The 6,736-nt window shown below is 41.0% G+C and overlaps 1 long non-coding RNA gene across 1 annotated transcript; it reads right to left on the bottom strand.

Moving 5' to 3' along the window:
• Positions 1-1,299: 1,299 nt before the first annotated feature.
• Positions 1,300-2,447, bottom strand: LOC122362912. Its single transcript, XR_006253175.1, has 3 exons — positions 2,236-2,447; positions 1,513-1,543; positions 1,300-1,401 (listed from the first exon to the last, which is right to left on the bottom strand). It is a non-coding gene; the product is annotated as an uncharacterized LOC122362912 (long non-coding RNA).
• Positions 2,448-6,736: the final 4,289 nt, after the last annotated feature.

Below are 6,736 nucleotides of genomic sequence, written 5' to 3'. Positions count from 1 at the left end.
ACGGTATTCATCAATATACAAAGAAAAAAAAAAAAACGCAATCATTTATAAAGTCTTTCTCATCACCAAAGAATACACTGGAATATTTTGACCTTCTTCAGAATAAAATCCACACATTCAAAAAAAAACACCCCACTCCTGACAGACACAGTATTATTTTTATTACTACACATCTTTCTGTTTTTTGAAATGTTAACATGGACAAGAGGCCTGTATGAAATATGTGATCCGTTGGTCCTTTGAAGAAAGGTGCTCCGGTGAAGGTCAGGTCATTTCCTGTTTGACAAATTCTAACCCTGGAAATACTGCTACATTCTTTGGTCTGTATTTATAGAGTTTGATAAGGCAAACACCAATATCACTAGGGACTATATGCTTTAGCAAACAATAGGGTTAGCAATATGAACACAATTACACTGCCAGCATTCTTACACATTCCAGCATTTTGGTGATGCAAATTTTTTACTTTCACACTGGCAAGCGCTACTCGTGTTCTAATTTTCAATAGGTATTCAAATGAGTAAGTTTGTGTATTGTAAGAGTGTCAAAGTCCAGAAAAGAGAGAAGATTTTCACAGATGCAGTGATGGTAGAATTAATGACCACACAACTGGATACAACAACTGAACGTTAAATAGAGCATGCCAGCAGTTTCAGTATTGGCAGTACTTTCTGCTAAAAGAGACTGTGAAAGTTATCATAATAAAGAGATACACTCCTACATATGCAGATTCACAAACAAATTTCCTTCTTGTGTTAGACTGAATTTGCATTCTATTGATGGATAAAGGTGACATCCGTGTTGAAACTGACGGTTATTTTTGTTTTCAGAGGCGGTTTTCATGCCTTCTCTGCTGTCTTTGTGAATTTCATATTTTGCGACACACAGTTTGTATATGTTTTTGGTTCAGCCAGTAAGGAGCAGATCACATCTAATTGGCACAAATATTAGGCTGTACATTATATTAGCATCTTCCTATATTCTAAACTAACAGTTATTATTGAGTAGTGTGTAACATAGTGTCACAACACAGACAGTCCAGGGGCATGACACACAGAAGCTAAGTGTGCAAATTAATTTACTGACACTTTCAACTGTTTTTTGTTACATCAGTAGATGGCGAACAATGACTTACACTCTTGCTTGTGCGAAGTTTTGGGGTAAGTGATTGTTTGGATCATTTATTTTACATATTTCTACACAAACAAACAAAAAACAATAATAATAAAGACTGAAACAAGTCTTAATACCCTTTGTTAAAAAAACAGGTTTAGTAAGAGACTAAGGCTGTGTTCTTAATGCCATACTATCATTCTACTATTTTTGCAGTAGCTCTCCGGTGTGTATGCTGTGCATAGCAATAGTATTCAGCTCCGGATTCAGTCTTCAGCTCTAACAATCCTGTTAAAGGGAAACGTTCAAGTTTATGTTCAAAACAATCTATTGGACTGTATACTCACCCTCTGTTACTCCTCTGCTGTGTCAAATAAACTTTATTGTTATTCATCTTACCTTGTTGTGGTATCCACTTCCATAACAATATCTGCATATAAATATATTACATTTTCATAAACTTTAATAAATCACAATATAGTAAGTATGCAAATTTCAATTTTCAAATTTTAAAAATGCAATTTTCTAAATACCATTACATTTTTAAATCTTATTTTCATGGTATTGACAGTTGTATTCTAGAGTTATCAGACACAGCCTAACTGTACATCACTCATCACTAGATAAATGTACACCAAATTAGAAAAGAGACGTATATTATTTATTTATTTTCGTAGTGGGCTCACATAGTTTCATAGTTACATTGACAGAATGTTCAATGAGCCAAGACTCTTCAAACTCCAACTGACAAACATTCAAATATAAACACATTAAATCCTATTAGACTCAATTAAGATTCTGTGTACTATTTCTAACCAATTTAAACTCGTTGAACCCTGTAAGCACCAAAGTCACAAAATTGCATACTTAATAATACAGAACTCAATATGGTGTAATATCTCATTTTGTGTTCACTACCACTAGATGGCACACATACAGTTAGGTCCATAAATATTGGGACATCGACACAATTCTAACATTTTTGGTTCTATACACCACCACAATGGATTTGAAATGAAACAAACAAGATGTGCATTAACTGCATACTGTCAGCTGTAATTTGAGGGTATTACATCCAAATCAGGTGAACGGTGTAGGAATTACAACAGTTTGCATATTTACCCAAAGGTTGTATAGTTCCAATCCTCTGCCCAACATTGTCTGTGACTTCCATGGGCATCATGATGACAGGCAGATCCTTTACTCTACTTTCCTTAAAAAGTCCAATTTGAGACATTCCAGTGCAGGTCACTGCTACTGCTTTATTTGTGAAGACATTTCTATATCGCTCAGCCAGCTCTGGAGACAGTTTGGCTTTAAACTCCTCTTGCTCTACTGCTCTACCGATATACTTCAAATGAAATCGAAAAACAAACTACGGAATTTCAAACAAAATCAGGCCAAAACAAAGTTCATTTTGAGTTTTGGCAGTTTGAATTGGCTCACAAAATTCAACCGTTTGGGGGTTTGAGTTAGGTCCTAAAAACTTTTAAGCTACCATTAGTCCAGTGTATTCTGAAACTTTACTTCTTTGACCTCTTTTTTGATCTTTTTCTTCCAGATTAATTTCTCATTCAACTTAGGTCAGGCAAGGGAACAATATTTCCCACTCCCACTCACTATATACATAGCTGAGCTGCCACAGATATATCCGCACCCCTATGATCATTCACAGAGAAAGTTCAGCGAATTCATTCCTACGAAGAAATTACAACAAAACTTGTGACAACAACCCCAAAACCGATGTGGAATACTACCATTCTTCTTCTTCTGTCTCTTGCTCTTCCTTACTTTACTTTATCCTATGTATATGTGTTTTGTTAATTTGTTAATAGCCTCGTTTTTTAAATTCCTTATATTCACAATTGATTATCTCTGGATGCTGCTATAATTTGAAGTCACTGAACGTTGACCCCTGCTACATGCTAAATTACTGCTAGTACTGCAGAGTAGGTAAGCTATTCTTCCTTGGCCAGGAAAATAACCTTTCCTAGAAATTCCCCAGACTTGCAAATCCCTGCCTAGTGTGAGTGTACCTGCACTAGGTTGAGAGAACAGAAGAGACCAGAGTGGCTTACAAGTTTAATCCATAAAAAAACGGATGAATGTATGGAGGGTAGACTGCAGTGTTACAGATCTCAGCCAACGAGACTGAAGATAGCAGCACCTCGTGTTGAGTGCACTCTGACTCCTAGCCTCGGCGGGAGCCTAGAGGACTCATAAGCCAAATTGATGGCATCCACTATGCACTTGCTCAATGTTGATGTGCCACGTGAGATGGCAACTGCTCCACAGACTACGGGTCGAGAGGCCATTTATGATTACTCCGCAACCAATAAGAGACACGTCCATTAATAGCATTACATGCTGACAAGGAGTTCCCAGAATTGTGCCCATATATAGGAACCATGGTTTCCTCCACATGTGTAAGGCACATACAGTGCAGTGTGACACTTTGATAATGAGAAGTGGATTTCCTCTTTAGGAAATACCCCTGTTCCTAAGCCACCACTGTAGGGGCCTCATGTACAGCAGGCCAAAAGGTACGATGTTGGACACAGCTACCATCAGGAAGACATCTCAATGTCTGATCACCTCACTCATCGACTGCGCTAAAATCAGCCAGGCATCAATATAATTGGGTCTGCAGATGCCCTGGAGTCTCAGAGGAGCCAACACAGCATCTACATACTTTGTAAACGTGCGGGGTGAAAGTGTAGAACCCAAACTCTATTTTGTGAAGATGCACCACCTCGATGGCCTTCTACTTCAGGATAGTATCTACTTCCTGTTCCATTACCAGAGCTTGTGCCCATGAGTGTGGGCAAAACACCTGCGAATCACAGCGGAGGCAGTCTAAACTGGAATGATCTACTAAGGCAACCAGTCACTCGAGACTGGCCTCTGGTGGTAAGAGAGGGACTAGCTGGTTATTGTGGTGTGGTGCACCAGCAAAGTACGCCGCGGTTATTTCTCTATGCAAGCCCAATGGGAAGTCTTCCAGTCCTGCTATGATGTTGGGCAGGGGAAGCTGAGACTGGTGCTCGCCTGGAGACTGGAAGGCAGGGACAGAGCCTTAAAAGTCAAATAGCTTCCTTCTTCCCCCCCCCCGTAGCATTTAGATGTGGGGACAAAGAGGCGGGCATAGAATGGTTTGTTCTAGGATCTCGACTCCTCTGCATGGAGATCCATGAAATATGGCGGACTCTACATTGAAGGTGGTGGACAAGCATGCAGAAAAAAAGCTTTTGCTTTACTTTGGCCGGTCAGTCGATATTTAAAACACAACACACACACACACACACACAAAACACTTTCACTGAATAGCTGGAAGGTGTCCTTCAGACGTTGCGAAGGGATCGGACGTCCTCTATTGAACCTGAATCAATCTTTGTAAAACATGAGCTAATCTGGCCCTTCCAACCCAATAAGTGATCAATCAATGAACTGAACAGTATCAAATAGGAGAACAGAAGGACAGGGACGTATAATGACAATATTGAATAATTTGTTATTAAATGCAGAGACAGTGTCTGTAAGCAAATCGAAGAGAATCACTATAAATCAAATGTCCCCAACTAAGCAAGCCAGAGGCAACAGCAGCAAGGAATCAAAACCTCATCCACTACAAAATGGAGAAAAAACCTTGGGAGAAATGAGGTTCAACTGGAGCCAGTTCTCCTCTGGCCAGATGCCCAGTACTTAATGTCCAGTTTATTTTTAAATGTAGCTATGTCAGATTGTGCAAAGGACTGTTTCCGGTGATCTGTCCACAGGGCACATCTAGGTATTATTAAACATCCAGAGTGTTGAGAACACAGCTGACGTGCAGGACTATAATGTGATAAGAGCTCATTGAAGTATTGAGGAGCTAAACCATTCAGGCCTTTATAATTAATTAACAAGATATATATTATACACATATACATTCATTTCATAATATGTTTTTGCAGCAAAGCCTATTTTATTTGAAGTGTATCCTGTATATTCTAATACATTCTAATACTCTGATTCCAAGATGGCAGTGTGGCAGTAGCATGCAGCGGCCACTCCAGAACCAAAATTGTGTTTTTTGTATGTTTCAGCCGACATTTCCTAGGGCATGGACACCAACGACAGTTGTGTTTGTGCATATGACCACCAGACACTGAAACTGCTCAGAAACCATGCAGTAACTAACCTGAATGACGACATTGTACGTGGACTCTGTGACCTTGGCTTGCTGTGCAGACCGGGCCCTCAGTCCTCTGTGTCTCCTGATGCCAAAGGCCAAGGAGGGGGATGCCGCAAGTGGTGTTCAAGGAAATGGAAGCGTGGTAAACTGGCGGGTGTCCGTGCTAGGCTAACCACTAACTCTAGCTGGCCGGGCCCTTCCCTTCAACTTTCTGTCCAACATATGTTCACTTGAACATAAGATGGACTACATTTGATTTCACCAAACTACACGGTGTGAGTATAGGGCTCAGCGATAGAGTTCCGGACATCGCCATTTAAGATAACCGGAATAACCGTATTTTGTGCCGACAGAAATGCTGCATTGTGCAGTAAGACTCATGGTGGTGGCATGTGTGTTTATATCAACTCAGGACTCTTATGTGCTTATATCCAGCTATTGCTCATCGCTAGTTTGTTATTGTTAAATGCAGACCCTTTTAATTACCTCAGGAATTGTAATCAATTGTAAGCTGTAACCAACGACGATTCCATTGACTTGGAGGATTACACATCATCAATGACTGGCTACATCGAGAAGTGCATTGATGATGTGAACATCTCCAAGACCATCACCACACGTTCCAAACAGAAGCCGTGGATGAACGCTAACATGCATGCTCTCTTCAGTGCAATGGACCAGGCGGCTCTAAAAACAGCAAGGGCCAAACTGTCCCAAGCTATCAGAGAAGTAAAGTGTGCTTATGCTAAAAGAATCCACGGCCACTTCCCTGAACAGCAGTGTCTCACGGCGCATGTGGCAAGGCATCCAAGTGATCACCAACCACAAGACAACTTCACCTGTCTGTGATGTTGACGCCTCCCTACCAGATGCGCTGAATGATTTCTATGCACATTTTGAGGCACAGAATAACACGACGGTGAGGAAGTCATACTAACGACGCGGTAATCTGCTTCACCGCAGCTGACGTGAGGAAAACACTTTATAGAGTTATAAAGACCCAAGTGCACCCCTATCATCCTCGGATCCACCACCATCAAGAGTCCTGAACCTAGGCATGTTACACCCATACCTCCACAATACCACAATTTCCTGGATGTATTCAGTAAATGCCACACTGGCCATGGGACTGCGCTATCAACCTGCTGCCTGGGGCCACACTACCCTAAGGACACATCTACCCTCTTTTGGTCTCAGAGACAGCGGCCATGGAGGAGTACGCGTCCAGCTTCTTCTTCATCATCAGGAAGGAAGGCGGTCTCCTTCTCTGCATTGTCTACCCTTTGTCACTTTTACCCTCAGCTTTGGAAAACCTTTGAGGAGTCACTGTCTTTAGCAAGTTTGACCTTAGGAGTGCATGCAATCTTATCCACATCCAACAGGGTGACAAGTTGAAAACCACCAGATGGATACCACCAGGTAAAGGCAGTAATTGACTGGCCCTAACCA

This window comes from Puntigrus tetrazona, chromosome 18 (genome assembly GCF_018831695.1).
Source record: "Puntigrus tetrazona isolate hp1 chromosome 18, ASM1883169v1, whole genome shotgun sequence".
Lineage (NCBI taxonomy): Eukaryota > Metazoa > Chordata > Actinopteri > Cypriniformes > Cyprinidae > Puntigrus > Puntigrus tetrazona.
This window is presented reverse-complemented; position numbering and strand designations above follow the sequence as displayed.